This window comes from Orcinus orca, chromosome 9 (assembly GCF_937001465.1).
Source record: "Orcinus orca chromosome 9, mOrcOrc1.1, whole genome shotgun sequence".
Classification (NCBI taxonomy): Eukaryota; Metazoa; Chordata; class Mammalia; order Artiodactyla; family Delphinidae; genus Orcinus; species Orcinus orca.
In genome coordinates this window covers 68,914,857-68,935,382 of record NC_064567.1, presented here as the reverse complement: position 1 = coordinate 68,935,382, position 20,526 = coordinate 68,914,857, and the positions used below count along the sequence as shown (strand labels likewise).

The following is a 20,526-nucleotide window of genomic DNA, read 5'->3' as shown; positions in this document are numbered from 1 at the left end:
TGACTTTTGTTATATTTTGTATCATAGCTTTAGCAACTAGGATGTCTTTGGGGTGAAGAAAATCCCTTACTTCCGATCCTTGTCATTTACTAATTAATTACTCAAAGTATTACAAGTGCACTCCCATAACTGTTTATCTTGCTGTGGCCAATGCTGAAAGCGACTTCTACTATCAAAATTATTCAGTTCTTTGATATGATCTCTTGCTATTTTTTGGTTCTGTTTTCTGTAAAAGTTCAGGAATTCCATCAGAAGTCCTTTGACAAGAGAAGTTACCAAGAATATTACTGGATTGGTAAACTTGACAGTTTCTTTGCTAAGAAAGTCTAGCTTCCATATCTTAACTTCTTACCCTACAGCTATTTTGTTCCCTCTTGACACATTTTTTCCTGTACGATTCTTGTTTGAATAAACTATTTTTTATTAACTTTATTTTGTAACTTAGATATGGCTCACACCTAAACTGTAGGTAGCTATGGTAACATAACAAGTTCACACTTTGTATTAATTAGGAACTTTTAAGAAGCTTCATTTAACTGGTGGAATGACCCCAAGGCTCTTGTCTGGAGATCCACATGAGACCCACTGGAAAATCATAAAGTCTGGCTGTGGCTTTTTCCCAGGGCAGCTTCTAAGCCCTGGATCTTATATTGTTTATCTATAAATGATCCTGGTTTTTGCTTCCAAGTCCTTCTGGTTTGTCGTGCACAGAGCCACTAGCAGACTCGTTGGCAGTGATAGGTGCTAACCTTGGAGGAAAGGTGTAGTTATCAGTGAGGATGTCTTTCATTATAGTATCAGGACACTAGGCTCTACTTGTTTCAACAGTAAAGAAATGCCTTGCCTCCCTAACAAGAAGTCCAAAGGAAATCTGGGCTCCATACAGTCAGGAACGGGGCTCCAGAACTCTGCTAGTTTTAAAGGCTACACTCCTCTAAGGCAACTTTCTTTTCAGGTTGCCTCCCCCCAACACAGGTCAGCAGTAGCAGTTCCAGGTTTCACAGTTTGACATGCCACTATTGAGAGAAATAAGAGGGGTGACTTTCCATTTTCACCTTCCAAGAGTGAAAACCTTTTAGGGAGTCTTTCTTTCCCTGAATGCTTCCCTTCAGGTATCCTGGGCCAGAATGGCATCACATGCCCTCCTAAACATTGGCAAGGGGAGTGGTATTGCTATCATTGGTAGACAGTCAATCATTGGTGAACTCCTACATCACCCACTGGGCTCCTCCTTCCACAAGGACATGCTTCTCCCCTGGCCTGAACTCTGATACTGCACCCACCTACCACCCTGTGGGGCTTCTCCGACAATGAGCAGAGGCTCTGAATCCTCAGTATGGGCCCACTCCATGCATCGACGGGTTCTTCACCCAGCCCAGGCTCTGACACCGTGTGCTCTGTCACGCCACTGAGACTGCTTACCCAGCAACGGTCTGTTCCAACAAGAGTTAAAACCTTGCTCAGATGCAATTTTTATAGCAGTCTGTTTAAAGAAACAAGTTGATATGGAAAACAGCAATGTACAAAGTAAAAAAAAAAAAAGCTATGAGATTTTTCCACTTGCAGGAAAAAATAAATGGGAGTGGTCAGACTAGAAAGCTTTGATGGTACATGCACACTGTTGCTATAGTACCTACAGTTAACAAATGTGGTTTTCATAAATTAAAAAATATATATAACTATTCCCCCATCTCATCAGCAGTATCTCAAGTTACAGAAACAGAGAATAGCAATTTCAAATGACATTTTAACTTTTAAAACTATGTAGTGGTATTTGTCAATTGGAAATATAAAAATAAGAATCTGACCCTGTTTTGCCAGAAATGAATTTAAAACAGAACAATTGATTTTTAAGAGTTAATGTGATGGTACTTATGATCGGTCCTGACCATAATTTCATCATTCTTGTCACTAGAAGGGAACTTAGAGTGGCAATAAACCTTTTATGTTGCTATATTACCTGCAAGATTTCCACAGCAGGCTCATTTTACAGATGTGAAGACTGAGGCACAGTGAGTTAAGTAACTGATCCAGGGTCACACAGCTGTAAGAGGGACAGGCAGGACCCACCCCATGCAGCCTGGCTCCCTTGCCCTTATAGTTCCTAGTGTGTGCTCATCTGAGGAAAAAATACATGGCTGTGGTATTATCTTTACTAGAAGAAAATTAAGAAATAACCAGAGAGGGGAAAGGATTTATGAATCATCTGTCCTGTGGAAATTAAACAGCTGTAAAAGAATGATACAATAGTTACATTTACCAGTGAGAAAAGATGTCTAGTTTATCACACAATGTTTGCTGTAAAAACTGAATCAGGACCATCTACAGATTATAAAGCGAGTGTTTGTATAAACCTATAAATGCCCCAAGCAGGACTGGAAGGATTCTAGGCAAAGTGTCCACAGTGTCATTCTGGGAGAGCAGACTTGGGATATGAATTTGGAGTACGAGAGGACAGCAGAATTTGGGTTATGAAATGAGGAATCTCAGGGGATAGAGGTGAGTCAACACAGCTCAGAAAGGAAAGGTCAAGCAGGCCACCTGAGAGACAGGAACACCTAGGAGGTCCATGCTACCCAATGAGTGGGGTGGATCCCACAGGCCAGAAACTGGGGGCTCCCCTGTCTCAGCTCCATGCCGGGAGGCCAGCTGCCCAGACCAACTCCAGGGTGATATCAGGCATACCTGGGCCAGGTGTACTCTCCTGGGTCCCTCACCTTTTCAGGGTTAAAAGACACGCCGTGACCAGCAGCCAATGCCAGGTAAATAAATGCTGGACAGAGCTCAAGCCCATGGTTGGTCCCTCACTAGACAGAAAAGCTCAAAGGTGTGCAAGAGAAACAAAAGTCCCTTTCAGAACCTCTGCTGTGGTTAACCAGCCCTTTGTCATGAACGGTCTACTCAGAACATCCTGACCTGCTTTCTGTTTAACTCCCTTCAGGAGAAGTTCAGGAACCTCCACCATGTTTCAGGAAGGCAGCTGATACTGGGGGTGAACACAGGAATGAGACTCAGTTCTTGTCCTGATTTGGTGAGTGGCCAGGGTTAATCTGCCAGTCAGCTACCTTTGAACCTTGCGTCACTCCATTTGAGAGGCCACATTTTCTTTCTGACTGTGAGTAAAGACCACCATCCAGAATGCAGAGCCATGCATATCCTCTAACATGCAGTTGAAGTTGAGAATCACTCTTTTAGACATCAGTGCTAGATCAAGTGAAGGCGGGAAACCAAGGTAACCAATAGCACGAGGACAGAGAGGAGAATGAAGCCTAGTTTTGCAGGGCCTCCCAGCAAAGATTCACATGCTATAAATGCTATTCTTGGCATCCATCAAAGTTGTACTTAGACACACCTGAAGGCTGCCAGTACTCTATTATTTGTGCCAGCTTCTCCTTCTCTCTTCCACTCTAGCCAGAGCATGAAAAGCTACTCCTAGGCTAGCAAATATTTAAAAGTCAAAGCCAGGTAAATAGAATCATATTGTTGAGTCAAATAATGGAGAGGCAAAGCCTAAAGTATCAAAGACTAGGAAATACTGGAATGGAATTGGGGAAGAGCAAAGGTGAGAGGGCAGGATGAAATGGCACACACATTGGTACAAGTAGGCTGGAGAGATCCATCTCCTTTGTTGGGGCAGCCACCTTCAAAGTGCATGGTGAGCCTGGGCAGGGAAGAAATAGGAGATGGCTTGTGACAGACTTTGAAACAGAAACCAATACTTGAGCAAGTAATAAAAATAAACTTCTAGCAAAATTGCTTCTATATTTATTCTTCTTGAACAGTAGATGAGAGCTACATTACAATTTATTTAGGCAAAGAATATTGTTTATTTATGAGAAAAAATCCAAACAGTTGAACGTCTAATAAATATGGCACATGTTAAGAAGAAGGTAATCTGAGTATTCTTCCATGGTATGTTGGGGTAAATGTGTTATACCTTAAAGATGTATAAAGATTCTCTAGGCTGGTTCAGTATCCACTTTTTCTTTCTCTTTTTTTCTTTTAATTATTATTTTTGGCTGCGATTGGGTGTTGGTTGCTGCATGTGGGCTTTCTCTAGCTGCAGCCAGCGGGGGCTACTCTTTGTTGTGGTGCGCAGGCTTCTCATTGTCTTGTTGCGGAGCACGGGCTCTAGGTGTGTGGGCTTCAGTAGCTGCAGCACGCAGTCTCAGTAGTTGTGGCACGTGGGGCCGAGAGCACACTGGCTTCAGTAGTTGTGGCATGTAGGCTCAGCAGTTGTGCCTCATGGGCTCTAGAGTACAGGCTCAGTAGTTGTGGTATACCAGCTTAGTTGCTACATGGCACGTGGGATTTTCCCAGACCAGGGATCGAACCTGTGTCCCCTGCATTGGCAGGTGGATTCTTAACCACTGCGCCACCAGCTAAGTCCCTCAGTATCCACTTTCATGCTTGCTTGCTTTTCCTTTCTCCCCCTAATTTCTTCCCCACCCCTACATTCTGTTTTCTTCTCATTCTTTTCTTGCTTTCTGCATTTTTTAGGTTCCCAACCTGTCATGGTGATTCTCACCACCAGATCAACACATTGGGCATGCTTGCCCTACCCCTATTCATTTCTTCCCTTTCATCAATACCACTCTTTCTTGCCACTTGTATCTGTTTTCTAATCTTGAATCCTTGCCTCTGTCAGGAGATTTTTCCTATACTGTGCGACCTCACTTCTCTGCTGCCTCTGCCAGCTCCCTATGAAGCCCAAAGCTGCTGCCAAATCTCTCCAGGACTCCTTGCAGTGACTTACCCAGAGAAGCTTTGTTTAGTGTTCCCACGAAAGGAGTCACTTGAGCCGTCCGTGTTTAGGGAAAACTCCTGCTTGCCTAAGGAGGCTGACAGAGTGGCTGAATGCTCCCTGAACTTGAAGTCTGCAAACCCTAATTGAGAGTTTCATTACTCCACTCCTTGATCTTCTTGCTTTGGATCCAATAGACCGTCTCCTTCTATCTGTTCCAGCTGAAGGCAAAGTCTTCCAGAAATCTGTCTGGGCATGATTTCCTTGGTGCTTCATTTCTATATCGTGTAGTGGGGAAAATGGCAAGGTTTCAGGTAGTAGAGGTTGGCGTCAGCTCCCACAATTCATTCTGCCTCTGTTTCTCACCCTTTGATGCCCTAGGACCTCTTGTTTCTCTGCCCTCTGTCTGCTACCTGCCCCACCGCACATACACATATTAAATGGAAATTCTCAACTTCACGATGGGGTGTGGGTGGGAAGGAGAGAGTACAGAGCATCTCAGAATTTTAGGAGGTAGAAAATGGTTTAAAAACAACTTTTCACTATTATAAGATTATTGTATATTTTTTAAATGGATGAACAAAAAAGTTTTTTTAAAAATAAGTGATGCTCAAGTGATTTCATATTGGTTAAATGCAAAAAAATTTAAAGGTAACGTATTTTTTTTCCAAAACACGGTAATTACTGTTCAGTGTAAAGTTCCTTACTGGGTTTATATTTATTACAAAATAGATAATTAAATTCTTAATGTGGTATTAAAGGACTACCACCCGCACACCCTCACATATACAATACAACCTCAGCATAATTTTTCAACACATTCCTATTTATTGACAATTTTCTAAAACATAACATATTTTAAAGCTAATGAACCATGGGTAACTCTATTCTTTCTCCCTCATGTGCCTTCCTGTATCATTACCACTCCTGATGACATTTTTTTTCTATTCTTTCTTAACCTCTTTTAATAAAAGCATCCAAACATCATATGTGTAGAGAGAATATCTTGTTAATCTTGCTTTATCTATCTTTCCATAATTTTTTCGAGTATTTTAAAGCAAATCCCCAAAATTACAGCATTTCACCTTTGGTACTTAACTGTAAGATCTAGGACATTTTAAATATAATCACAATGCTATTAAAGCAACTAAATAATTTTATAATTGCTTAATGTCATCTACTATTCATTTCATATCCAAATTTCCTCAACTATCTTAAAAATGTCTTTTTACACTCAATTTGTTTCAATTAGGATGTAAGCAAGGTCCTCAATTATTATTTGGTTAATGTGTTTCTTAAGTTTCTTTAATCTACTTCCACTTATTACCCTCCTTCATTTTAATATCCTTCAGCTGTTGAATAAAGCAGCTCATTGGTCCTGGATAATGTCCTGTTTTTCTGCATTTGTTTGCTGGCTTCCTCATGGTACTATTTACCTTGTGCTTCCAGTGCTTCCATCGCCTGTATTTTTTTTTGTAACTGGGAGGTAGAGCTATTCAGAGTCTTGACTTAGGTTCCAGTGTAATTTTTTTTTTTTAAAGAAACACTTTATAGATGGTATTGTGTACTCTTTATTACATCATTCAGGAGACCCACAATGTCTTCTGTCCTACAGTTAGTGACGCTAAGATTGATTGGTAGATTCAGGAGTTGTCAGCCAGATTACCCCATTATAATATTCCCTCTCCACCTTTCCTAAAGGTTTTAGTAGCCTTTGATGTTTGTCTAGTTCCTTTATTTCATTAAGGGGATGCAAAAGGTGACTTTTCTTCCAGTCTCTCTGCATTTATTAGCTGTAATTCTTCTATAAATAATTTTCTCTTGTTGAAGATTTAGTTACCCAGAAATACAGTTTGTACAGGGAAAACAGAACAAATGCTTTATTTTATCAATTTATTAATTCATTTTCAGAGTGGTGAATTGGTATCAGAAACCTGCAAAGATGACCAATGAATTTTTGTTCAAGTTTTATTATGAACTCTTGAATTCTTTTCAATCCACTGTAGTCATTATTATTTTTTAAACTGCTATCATTATAATTCAAAACAAACAATATAAAGCTTTAAAAAATTTTTTTGTCTGGTGGGGATACACAGATGACAGCAGAAATTCTTAAGATAACCTGTGCATCAGACTGTGGGGAGTAGGGGATGACAGTTGTTTTATGTTTATCAAAAGTGTACCTGGGTGTGGTAAAAGACGAGTAGTAAGGTATAGTAAAAAGTGATTCATATGTGGGTGTTCACTATAAAATTCTTTCAACTTTGCTGTAAGTTTGAAATTTTTCAAAATTAAAAACAGGGACTTGGATTTTAAAAGTTAAGACTCACTGAAATAAACAAGTGCGACTACATCCAAATAAAAATTCCTGCATAGCAAAGGAAACCACCAACAAAATGAAAAGGCAACCTATGGAATGGAAGAAAATGTTTGCAAATCATATATGTGATAAGGATTTAATATGCAAACATTTTAAAGAATTCACACAGCAAAAATCCCCCAAACAATTCTATTTTAAAAATGGGCAGAGGAACTGAATAGACACTTTTCCAAAGAGGACACAGAGATGGCCAAGAGGTACATGAGAAGGTGCTCAATATCACTAATCATCAGGGAAATGCAAATCCAAACCACAATGAGATTTCACCTCACACCTATTACAATGGCTATCATCAAACAGACAAGAGATAGCAAGTGTTGGCGAGGATGTGGAGAAAAGGGAACCCTTCTGCACTGTTGGCGAATGTAAACTGATACAGCCACTGTGGAAAACAGTAGGGATTCTCCTCAAAAAGTTAAAAGTAGAGCTACCATATGATCCAGCAATCTCACTTCTAAGTATATATCCACAGGAAATGAAAACAGGATATCAAAGGGTATCGGCACCCCCATATCCATTGCAGCATTATTCACAGTAGCCAAGACTTATATCTAAATATGTAATAGAATATTATTCAGCCACGAGAAAGAAGGAAATTCTGCCATTTGTGACAACTTGGACTGACCTTGAGGGCATTGTGTTAAGTGAAATAAGCCAGACAGAGAAAAACAAAGATTGCATGGTATCATTTATACACAGAAATTTTTAAAAAGTCAAGTTCATAGGAACAAAGTAGAAAAGTAGGCTCCAGGGAATAGATGGTGGAGGAAATACGGAGAGGTTGGTAAAAAGGGTACAAACTTTCAGCTCTAAGATGAATGAAGTCTAAAGATACAAATGTATAACATGGTGTCTATAGTTGATAACACTGTATTAAATAATTGAATTTTGTTAAGGCAGTAGAACTTAAATGTTCTATCTCTCTCTCTCTCTCTCTCTCTCTCTCACACACACACACACACACACACACACACACACACAAAGGTAAATATATGAGGTGATGGATATGTTAATTAACTTGATGGGGAGAATCCTTCCAAAATGTATACGTATATCAAATCATCATCAAATACACTTTAAATATCTTACAATTTTATTTGTCAATTATACCTCAATAAAGGTACAAAAAAAGTTCACTGAGTGAACACAAGGATAAAAAGAGTTAAGAAGTCTCTAAATTTTGAGCATAAAAGGTGATGTATATTATACCTTTTCAATCTTTTTAAGTGCAATGAAAATTTTAACAGTGGCACTCAGCTATAATTTCTGTTGACCTCTGATATGTGAAATTTCTCTCAAATTAAATCAAGACTATCTAGCTATATAGGGATAAAAGAATCTTGATTTGTTTGAGAAACACATTTGGAAAAGTTATGATGAACTTTAATGGGAAACACACTTGTATAGAAGCCTGGGCATAAGGTTGAAATTGATCATCACATTGTTTGTTTAGAAAAGAAAACATAACATTCAAAGAATATGTTGGAAGCATTGGATTTCTTCACATGAGAACACACACATTGAAAATTTTGGGGCTTGGGATAAAGCGTAAATTACAGACTACTTTGTTCTTTAGTTGAAAGTGTTGAGCTTTAAAGATATGCATATATTATTGGATATACTAAAAATCAGAATATTTTTGCATGGGGAATACTTTTGGGAAAAAAGGAAACAAAATAATAGAAACTTTTGAAATTAATAGTGCTAATGACCAGACTTTGAAAATAATTCTACAAATGGAAGAGTGAAATGACAGACAATTTGCGGCAAGCCAGATATGTAGATTTTAGGGGACAGCCTATCATTGTTCGCCTGGGTGGTCTCCCATTTCCTAGAAGAGGGAATTGCTGAGCTTCATGATACAGTCATGACGTACTCTGCACTTAAGGGGACTCTGTGTGTGGGGAGAGTGGAGGGAGAAGGAATAACTTTTTAAAAAATCATAGAAGGGGGTCAAAAAATCATAGAAGAAACTTTGTAAGTTATATAAACCAACCCATTTATCCCCAAGAAAAACCACACCTAAATTCTTCCAGACAGATTAGAATCTTTCCTCTTTCTAAAGACCTCCGGAGAAGGAGTTTCCATTTCCGTACTTTAGTATTGAACAGACTCCACTCTCAAGAGCACTGTTCTCTTGCCTATGTTAAATCGTTCATGATACTGCCAAGATATTCATTTGTTCTTATAATATCCTCTGCATGGAGGAGGACAGCTGAGTGAGCTTGCTCAGGAACTCTCTGTCTATTCCTCTTTCCCCCTTGGCCCTCTTTTCTCTACACTTAGAATTTCCACTTCTTTAAGGTAGGGATTGCTGGGACCTTTCAGGGGTCGAGCAGATAATATATAACTTGATTTAAGATTGTAGGGAGTGGTGGCAAAGTGGAGAACAAATGCTTCTCTAAAGGTATTTAATTGCATATTCATTATACACACTGGTTAGGCCAAGCCAAACACTGTATGACTTTGGGGTGAATTCTGCTTGAAAGCTGCCCACTTACATCCTTGCTTTAGGCCTTTCCTAAAAGGGTAGGATATGGTAGTCATGTTGCATTTGCCTATGTCTACAAATGAAAAACCAAGGCTTAGTTTAGCTCTGGTGAAAAATGATTCTTTTCTGTAGTCTCCAGTATTAGAAGCACTCTTATTAAAGGTAATTTTTCCTGGACACATATATTCTGCAGGAGATTTTAATAAACATATTAGCTCCAAGATGATTCCCAATAATCCTTGTGTTCAGTATTCATACCCTTGTGTGCTAGCTCTGTGTGAGCAGCTGTGTGGAGGGTATGGTGTGTGACTTGGTCATGTAAGCATCGCAGCTTTCACCTTTGTCTCTGGAGGAAGCCAGCGCCATGCTGTGAGGACGCTCAAACAACCCTGTGTAGAGGACCTGAGGCTTCCAACCAACAGCCAGCACCATCTTGCCAGTCTAATGAAAGTCATGTTGGAAATGGATCCTCCAAACCCAATCGTACCTTCAGATGATTTCAGGACCAGCCAATATCTGACTACAACTAAATGAGAAACTCCAAATGAGAACTGCCCATAAGACCCCTCCCTGAATTCTTGACCAAGGGAAACTTGAGATGTAATAAATGCTTATGTATTGTTTCAAGCCACTAAGTTTTAGTGGTGATTTTTTAGGCAGCAGTAGATGACATGACAAATAAAGTTGGTAGATTTTGAGTTGTTCATCCACAATTGCAGGCATCTATCCCTAAAAACAAGTAAAAGAATCAATCCTCGTGACCCATTCCTCAGTTACTTTTTAAAAAAAATTTTCCAGCTTTATTTAGATATAGTTGACATAAAACATTGTGCACCATGAAGGCATACAATGTGATGATTTGATATATGTATATACTGTGAAATGATTCCCGCGATAAGGTTCGTTAACACATACATCACCTCCCATATCTTCTCAGTTTCTTTGGCAATGGGAGGAGAGATGTTGTGTTCTTCCTCAGGAATGTGGAGCTAGGAATAATATAAGAAGCAAGGCAATTTTACATGGATACATGTCACATTTTTTCCCATGCCACATTGGTTTTTAATAATTATTCACCAATAGCTAACATTAATTGAACTTTCACCATGTGGCAGTGATATGCTAAGGGTTCTATTAGAGTTGTCTTCATATTGTCCTTACAATAGCCTTAATAAGTAGCTACTATTACTATATTTCGCCAGTTTACTGCAAGACGTCTCTAAGGAGCTGATGAAATAAGCTGTTGTCTAAAAAGCTATGATGAGAAAAAATGCTACAAAATTTCACTGTCATAAAATATCTCTACAAATGCAGTATCACAGTTACTTCAGCTTCATGGCTATGAGTATTAACTTAAGTATTTTTCAAAACTATCTCTAAAGAGGGTACTCAGTCAATGAGTACCTTTAGGAGGTGTATTTTGTACCTCTTCCTATGAAACTGTGAAGCAACTGCACATGAAAGTGAGCAGTTGAGCCCAACTGACAAGGGCACCAGATACTGTGCTCTGATGTCCATTTCTGTCCACACCAAGGCCACGCTCCCCAGGAGTTGTTCCTGGTCGGTGACTGAGTGTGGCAGGGTCAACAAGGCAGCCCTGCTCCCGCAGAACACAGGACTCCTCTGAAGGATGACTGCCCAATGGCCCTGCCCAGATCTCTTATAACTGTACTACAGTCTAAGATTCTTCTACCCATCCTTTTTCCTTGCCTCTCTCATTCACTGTGGTCAAACCTCGTCATAGTCCTCTCACAGGTGTTGTTGCCCCTCGTAAATCTCTCGCATGGCTGGTCCTGTCTTTCCATGTGCTTCTCAGAAGGCCCAGTCTAACATTTACTGGCATCATATGAAGCATCTATGATCACAATGTGACAAGAAACTGGCATGAGCAAGCCTAGGAGGACTTGAGAAGATTCAGGAGATAAGTAATCTGTTGTATAATTTTGGTTAAGCAAACTTGTGCTGTACAGAGTCAAGTAAAAGATTACTTATGAGGACGTTAAGTGGATATCTATTTGTAGCAAAAAAAAAGGTGTCAATTAGAAAAATGAAAACACATAGGATGAGTGTATGTGGTATTCTGTTTGGTGAAGTTAGGTAGATTTATTCTTTATCTAAGTTATACTTTTGGTGCCCTGCTTCACCTGCCCTCAGCCCACCTCTGACTTTAGCTGCAGCAGAGATAGACAGTTCTGGGCAAGTTCAGACTCAGGCCAACAACAGCCCATCACAAGCACTTTGCCAGTGGTAGGGCTGCCAGATTTAGAAGAGAAAAAAAAGAATATAGGATGCCTAGTTACATTTAGATTTTAAATAAATAAGGAATATAAGGAATAATTTTTTAACATAAGTCTATCTCACATAATATTTATAATTTAAAAAGTATTCACTGTTTGTCTGACAACCTAATTTAACTGGGCATCTTGTATTTTACTGCTCCTCTAGCCAGGAGGGTCTCCACTTTTCCATCACAGAGCTTTTTCTGAAGCCACTGGAGCATCCTCAGCCTGCGTATATGAGCCCAGCAGTGGGAGGGAGTTCATGTCCCCAGGAGTAACCCTCAACCAATGGAGGATGGTAGCTGGGGACCGGCACGTAGCACCTGTCCTTCCAGTGGAGGGAGGGCGAGTATTCTGTTTCTCACAGTTTCCTGCACTACTGAGTCCCTGTTCCCTCCAGCAGCAGGTCTCAGTAATGCACACCTGTAATGGCCTCTCCTTCCTTTCTCTTTCTTCCTGCCCCTTCACTCCTGCTTCCTATGTTGCCCTTCAAATAAATCTAATTCCATGTCTTGGAATTCACATTTGGGGGACTCTACATTAAGACAACATTCTTATGGATAGAAGTAAGTATAAGCAATTCCTTTCCCCTCAAATAATTTCAAGTAGCCATAAATTTGAAAAATGAGTTTGCAGTAATGAATGATCACCGAATTATATGAAGATATAATTTTAGATTCTAAGTAAATAAAAAATTATACCATTTACGTTTCAGAAAGGGACATTTTCCTTATCTGACTGTGAATAAAATGAATCACTTGCTCATATTCACTTATGGTAAAAAATTTTTCTCATGAAAGCAGTAACCCTCCGGTATGTATGAAGTGAGTAACTAAAATCAGATCTATTTTCTAGTATATGTACTTTAAAGGCAGTAAGAGTTTTTATTTAAAGAAGTAATAGAAACATAGTTTATATAAGCAAATCTGTAGTGGATTTGGGAAGTTTGTGATTTTTAGTCCTCAAGTACTTCTGGTCATCAGTATTAATACTGTGATACTATTGAAGAGTTACCTTCATTTTTGGCAGTGTTTCCCGTTTGGTGAACCACAGGTTGCAAGTACCTTTCGACTGTGCGAGGTTCTGCACGAAACAATCAATCATCCCCTTCTGGCTGTTTGGCTGAGGCAGCCAATGACTTGTTCTATCATGAACTGAATTCGTATATATTCATGAGGCACAGAGAAACACTTCATTGTTTCAGATTGTTTTGTTATTTCAGAATAAATCATTAAGACACTGTCCCACCCATAGCTGGTAAAGAAATACTTGTCCTATGATCCTCACCTTTGTGGTTTGTAGTGTTTCAACCTGCATAGTTTAGCCCACATTACATGGGGGTTTTTTGTTTTGGTTTGTTTTGGTTTTTGGTTTTTTTTTTTACAGTACACTGCAGACTTTTTTAAAAAGCACCGTGTTTCTGTTACCTTGTAACAGCAAAAATCGGAAACATCTAAAAACTGCAATGATGTGTGTCCTAAATTAGAGTGATTTAATTTTCACAGAGTGCGGGACTCATGGCAGAATGGTAAACTTTGTACAGGTAGGTGTGGTCCGAGCTTCCAAACTCCATCAATCTCAACCTTTTTTGTCCCTCGTTTATTTATACAGAACTTTCCAAGAATCTGTTGTAATTGCAAAATTTTGTATCCTGCCAAGTTATCTGTGTGAACTTCAGTAAGAAAAACAATAGCAGAAGCAGCATGAAAACAACTTGCTGAGAAAGCTATTTTAACACCTCTGATAAACAGAAAGAGAGGTATTTGTATGATGTTTAAAGCCATCCAAATTCCTCACTTTGTCTGCCTTTGCTAATCAGTGTAATCCTATGCTGGTAAAATCTTGTAAAATCTAGGGAAATAAAATCCAGAAACAATGAATCCCAGAGACATAAAAACCATTGAACATTCTTGATCACCACCAACGTGGTTCTCAGAAAAGACAGTTCATTGGGTCTTCCCTAAGAATTATGTTTTCAGCAACAAGCCGATTCAAACATTTATTGTCTCAGATTCTAACAATGGCTATTTGCTTAGGTGGCACAGTGCCTATTTAGAACTTAGTCAAATTCTTCCCATAGGGATCAACAAAGTTTAAAAGGACAAATGACAATAAATGTGGCTCCACACAGGATTGGAATCAGACACTTGGGTTTGAATCCTGGCCCTGGATGTATTAGCTAGTGAACTCAATTTATTTGATTTTTAACCCTAGATTTTCTCATCTGGATAATACAGTTGATCGTATTTATCACACTATTATGAGAATATGTACTAGGCATAGAGTAAGAATCTATAAATTTTAGTTATTATTATCAGTCACTGTGCTTGGCTGCAAAAGACAGAACCCACCCAGCTAGAGTAAGCAGAAAAGGAATTTGTTAAAGGACCCTGGGTGGCTCTTAGATTCTTGAGGTAGGAGTAGCAGAGAGTCAGACTTGGAAGTAACTTAAAAAGGACAATGCCTAAATCAGATGGTAGAGGCTGCTGAGGGATACACACACTGAGCTCACACAGGAGCGACATAAATTGCGGAGCCCAGTGCAAAGTGAAAATATGGGGCCACTTTTTCAAAAAATAGGAACATTTCCATTAAAGACACTAAAATGTAGAGCTCTTTCCTTTTTCCTGCAGTCTCTTAACCTGTCATGGTGTTTTTTATTTATTTCGTGTTGTTCTAAGTATGGAAAAAACTAAAATTAAAAATTTGTAGTATGAATTTTATCACTCATCTTGGTGTACAATGTCAGTCTTAAATGAAAATATAAGACCATTTCGTTTTTATGTAAAATTACTGAAATCACCACAATTCATGTGTCATAGCCTATACATGCATATGTATTTTGTCCTTACTAGAAGAATAGAAACTCTGCACAAAACTATCTCAACTGTTTTTTTTACTTCTTGATACATAGGCATTCTACCAACACTCTCTACCTTTGGCATGCTAATGAGTAGGGAAGAACTGAAAAGAAAGGAGATATGAATTGTCCTAACTTTCCCTTCTCTTCAATGTCATCATTTTCAGTGTAAGAGATTGCTACTACAGAGTACTAACAGAAGTAGGAAGAGGATTCCTCGGTTGTTCACGTTTCTTAGAATGACATTACCTTTCTTTGTGTTCTGGTTCAAATGGGAAAGTGTGGCCTCTCAGGGCTGTAGATTCCCCCCAACACCTCCCTCCCGCCATACACACACACACACACACACACACACACACACACACACACACACACACACACAATACTCCATAGTAGACATTAATATGTTTACTTTGAGCTTCGCTGAACTTCCACACATAGTGGGGCTACCGCAGTGCTGTGCTCATGGGTCAGTAAATGCTACCTGCGAATTGGCAGTAAGGAACTGGAGCAGACATGTATAACCATGGACAAATGGTTATATTTAGTATAATCTGGTTAGGGTATTCCTTGGAAGATTTTATTTTATTTTTATTTATTTATTTATTTTTTTTTTTTCCGCCACCCTGAAGATTTTATTTTTAACCTAAAAAGGCATATACTTTACTATCTGGATATTCTTTTCTAAGAAACTAAATGCTAGTCTCAGAAAATGAATCTACGTAAAGGAACACATGTATAGGCTGCAAGAGACTGAGCAAAAGATCGTGTATATAAATTCATCCCTGTCCTGTTAGGCGCCAGGATCTTAAGGGCAAAAGTCATCTGACATATTATGTTGCATTATCATGATCCAGAAGTAAAAAGTCCCTACTGGAAAAATTTTCTGGAGCTTAAAGCATCTGTGTTAAACTACAAAGTCAATTTGATAGAGAGATACAGTACTTTGTCACTCAGTTCCCAGGGACTTTTTCTAGTGACGTGTCATCAATATACACCCTCAATATATACCCTCAATATACAGATAAGCTGAACTAGTATCAAGAAATGCCTCTCCTCAGATAACTGGGTTGATAGACAGTTACCAGCTGGCTGTCCTGTATTCTTAAAGTTCATTTTCAAACTCAGTTTGAAAATGAGTTCTATTTTAACCTCATATTATTCTTTCAAGTAAAATTTCAAGTAAAAGACAGGTTAATTTTGATGAGTAACATATTTCACTTCATCAGATGCATTACTCAAATAAATGTGAAGAATTTCTTGGCTATAAGATGGTTGGAACACTAATCTTCCTTTTTGTCTTATTTCACTATTGTAAAAGTAAAGACCTTACATTCTGAATCCTACAACAAAATGCTAAATTAAGTCAGAAATACACAATTCTTTTTTTTATGATAGAAATAACATGGGTAAACTGTCTTCTATTTCTTCACTAATATTTACCAATGCAGATGCTATGGATGAAATTATACGATACAGATAAACACACAATGGGGGCCATCTTTGTTACTTTATTTCTGGTATGTTTTTCAGGACTGATGTAAGAACTTATTGCTCAATAAACATTTGTTAGGATGAATGACTCTATAAGTAAGTTACTATGACCATTCTCATGATGATGTTGGCCCACTCATAATAGCTAATAGATTTAGGTAAAGAAACTTCACAAAACTAGATTTGCTGTTTTGAGTTACTAGCATTTTCAATTCAATTTTAACAAGTTTTTCAAAAGGGATTAGATCAAGCATTTAAAGAAAAAATAAAGTAAAGCTTCCCTGGAAAAGTGGTTGTTTGGGTACTTTTCTAAACTGATTCATGAAGTTATCGAGCACAGCCTGTAACAATCTACTAGTTCTCCCCTTCATGCTTAGCAAAAAAATATTCAGCTGGTGGCTCAGATTAAATTTCCCAGACACTTGAAGCTAGATGTGGCCACGTGACTAGATTTGAAGACCAAGAGATATGAGTAGAAGTGATGTGTATAATTTAGATTGTGTTGTTAAGAGCAGGAGAATAAAAATCCATCTTATACAAGTCGCTGTGATTTTGGATTTATAGTACATACAGCCAAATCTTTATTCTAAATAATGCAATACCTGAGAAAATGTTATTGGTGACAAAAATATGGTAAGAACCTGTTAAGTTTTCAGTGCTAAATTAATGTAAGAAGGGAATATTTGGCTTATACATACATATGTATATATGTATGTATGCATGTGTATGTATTTATGTATTAGTTATTTAAAGATCTGTCTTCAAAATAATTTCCCCCAATTCTCTACTTGGTTTTGGCGCTCCAAGTTTCCTCAGGTATCAAGCCCTTGCCTAATCCGGCTTTGGACTTTTATGGGGCTTGAGTGATAGTCAGGTGGTCCTGAAGAGCTTAAAGAGAAAAAGTTGACTTTCCATACTGACATGGAAAGACTTAAGGACATTGTTAAGTAAGAAAAGCAAATTACAAGATAATGCATAAAGTATAAACCCAATAAATTAACAAACACAAAAATAAATTTATATATACTAGCTTGGTATGCATATATGCAAACTCATATGAGTGTACGTGTGTGCATGTGAATGCATAACTTAATAGAAAATGTAAAGCTATATGGAAAATTGTTAATAGTAGTTTCCTCTGGAGAAGGGCAAGCATTTGGAAGGGAGTAAGGTGAAGGTGAAATTTAGCTTTTTAGTCTATATGCTTCTTTACATTTGAATGTTACATAAAGACTGCACTTAGAAATTACTCATGGGGTTTATATGTGTGTGTTATGAAGTTGAAATGTATATATTATCAAAATTGAAATATATATTATTTATACTTATTAAATATTTGTATGTGACAAAAATAAAAATGAACTTAGGAAGGCATGGATTGGTTATGTTGCCTGGGAAAAAAGTCTTTATATTTTTTTACTTTAGAGTTAAATTTTCCAGGGTTTGATTCCTGGTTCAATAACTTGCAAGCAATAGCTAATGGGTGAGTTATATGTATTCTTTGAAAAGCATAGGTTATAATGTATCCTTGTAGGGTGGCTGCTAAAAATAACACCAGACCATTCCCATACCAACGCCTGATACGTTAAGGGCACTCAATAGATGCTATCACTATTGAGATTACTCTTAAAATGCAGAAAACTGAAATCTTTTTGATATATCAGGGTGATAATTCATTAAGCCAGGTAAAAATTATAATGAAGGAAGAGAGGAAGCTTGACGGGAAAAATGTAGACAATGTTTTAAATAAGCATACTCTGCAAGTGAACTCAGTAAAGTTACAATTAAAAAAATGTTTTATAACATTTATAGCATTATTTATAAATAAATTTATAACATTATAGGTCACATAAAAGATATAATGAAAGAGCTTTATTCAATACAGAAATCAATAATAGCCACAAATATAAGACAACCATGAAAAACCTTAAAAAGGAATCTGTAAACTCTATATGAAGAGAGGTTTGCTAAGAAATATATAAGAAGACTTGAATAAATTTAGAGACATCTCCTATTCCTAAATGAGAAAACTGAGTTAAAAGAAAGTCAGTTTTCCACAATTAATTGATAAGTTTGGCACTGTTCCAATTAAATTTGCTGCAGGTTGAGTTCTCCAGAGAAAAAGATTGAGATGGAATTTAAAGTATAAGACATTTATTAGGAATTGACATGTGGGAAAAGGAGGGGGAAAGTAGCAGAATTGCTCAGCAAGTATTGTTAGGATGAATCACTCTATGAGTAAGTTATTATGGCCATTCTCATAAAGATGTTGGCCCATCTCATAATAGCTAATAGAATTATTAATAGAAGGAGAAGTAGACTAAGATATAGATGCAAAAATCCTCAGCTAACCAACTGGGGGCTGGTTGCCCCATGGAGCCATCCCAAGCCAGCTGAAATGACTGATTTTATTACCACTTCTCCCAGGTACCTGATGGAAGTGGTCTCTGGAAGGGCAAGACCTTGAAGGAGCTGACAGCTGGAAGGTATCTACGTAGTCCTCACAGCTGGGCAACAAGCCCTTCCTTGAAGGAGTTCTGGGCTGTGCATCTCGGTGTCTGCCACATTTTGGGAAGAAGGTGACAAAGTGATTTTAAAGGTCAACTGGGAATTCCCTGGTGGTCCAGTGGTTAGGATTCCGAGCTTTCACTGCTGAGGGCGTGGGTTCAGTCCCTGGTCAGGGAACTAACATCCCTCAAGCCCTGTGGCACGGCCAAAAAAAAAAAAGTTCAACTGGAAGAATAAGCACACAAGAAGAGCCAATAAATTTTTGAAAAAGGAAAATAAGAGAAAGGAGTTGCTCTGTCAGGCATTAAAACATATTTGAAAAGCCTCAGTACTCCCTGGTAGTCCTGTCATAAGAATAGACTGAAAGTTCAATGACAAGGATCTGAAGGCCAAAAACAGTCTCCTGTACACATAAATATTTAGTGCATGATTGTGGGGGAACAGTTTGCTTTTTGTTTTGTTTTGTTTTTTGAGATACTCAGAAGATTAAGGCAATGATATCATTCATGAATACTAGAGTGCTGTTTCGTACAGCCCACCCTCATGTGGCTGTGGCCTTGTGGATAATTAGGTTTGTTTAAAAAAAATCTGGATAATTTCATGTTCATAAAAGTGTACATAAATGGAAGTAATTAGGTTGTTGATGTAAGTTCTCCTGGAATGAGGATATAAGCCCTAAATATTTAAAACTTAGGGCACAGTTAGTGTTCGGCTGTTTACTCTGCTGTGACAAGCCTCTATGTGGAGTGTCACCAGCAGCTGTGAGTCCAGCTAGGAAGTGGAGAAAAAGCATCTTGATATAATGCATCTGCTCCTCCTCTGTGGATATTTATATGTATCTATCTTTGGCTAATTAAATCATAATTATGTGTGAAGAAGAGTAGGAATATGAGGATTAGTCTATTCTTGTTCATCGGTAATTCCCCTGAAACCCCGAAAAGTTAAGCATCAAAATCAGTGAGAAAAAGCTAGACTTTCAGTCAACTTTATTTAAAAATTAATTTTGTAAAAAATTATCTGGGACAAAAAAAATCACTACTTTGCACAAATAAACTTTTTTTTTGCCTTTGAATAATTTAATAGCTATGTTTAAAAAAAAAAGATCTCTTAACCCAAGATGTACTGTGGTACTCTATATATGCAGGCAACATTAGCCAAGCATCACTAAACATACAGGAAAATAAATTTAGAAAGAACACACTTTGAAATATTAAGCACTTTATATTTGAAAAACGTGGCCGATAATGTACGTTATAAAAGATAGAAGTAAATGATGTGTTTTTTACTTAGCAAATAGACTTTATGTAATAAAGAAAAATGAGAAAATGAATCATAAAGAACTAAAATGTACACAAATACCTTTATCTGACCCTGGTGATAGAGAAAGCCTTTATAAGCATGAAGAAATAGATAGAAACCATAAAATACATGAAGTATATACGTGGTCATACCTACCCATACCAACACACAGACATAGACAAAGCTGATATGTAAAAGCATATAGGACCTGGTCTGAAAGCAGAGTCTAAGACAAAGATCCATGTGTGGGTAGTTTATTTGGGAACATGATGCCAGAGAGCAGGAATGAGTGACAGAAGGAGGGAGACAGGTTAGCAGAAAGAGTCAATACAAAGATACATGATGCTGTTGGCCACCCTCTGTGTGCCGGTTTACCCTATCCCTAGGGATGTTCTGAGATAACTCAGAAGGTCCACTTGAAGGATTAAAGAAGCAGCTCCATTTCCCCCAGACCTCATTAGTTAGAGGTAG

At 37.9% G+C, this 20,526-nt stretch overlaps 1 long non-coding RNA gene across 1 annotated transcript in view; it reads left to right on the top strand.

The window, feature by feature from the left end:
• LOC125965396 (uncharacterized) overlaps positions 1–18,832 on the top strand; it is a 30,245-nt gene extending 11,413 nt beyond the window's left edge. Inside the window, exon 3 of the long non-coding RNA XR_007479216.1 lies at positions 18,676–18,832. This is a non-coding gene — a long non-coding RNA (uncharacterized LOC125965396). The remainder of the gene's footprint in view (positions 1–18,675) is intronic.
• Positions 18,833–20,526: the final 1,694 nt, after the last annotated feature.